The sequence below is a fragment of the Trypanosoma cruzi genome (genome assembly GCF_000209065.1).
Source record: "Trypanosoma cruzi strain CL Brener chromosome Unknown tcruzi_1047053454737, whole genome shotgun sequence".
In the NCBI taxonomy this organism is placed as follows: Eukaryota; Euglenozoa; class Kinetoplastea; order Trypanosomatida; family Trypanosomatidae; genus Trypanosoma; species Trypanosoma cruzi.
The window spans coordinates 1035-1342 of NW_914998.1; positions in this window are offsets into that span (position 1 = coordinate 1035).

Sequence of the window (308 nt, forward strand, 5' to 3'; positions counted from 1 at the left end):
TACGTGCGGGGCTACAGCGGCGAGCCGGCGAGTGACCGGAGCCTGGAGGTGAGCGTGAGCGGGCTGTCCGGGAGCTACTGCTCGCTCGTGTTTGTGCACAACCTGCCGGCACACACGAACGTGACGGTCCGTGACTCGACGATTGTGACGCCGGGGCCGATGCGCTACTCCCAGCTGAGCGGGCTGACGGACGCGGTGGCGTCGCCGCTTGTGCTGCACGCGACGTCGCTGTCGCAGACGCAGCTGCGTGTGAGCAGCACCGTGCTGAGGTCGTCGCAGGCGGGCGGGTCGGCGGTGTACGTTGGCGG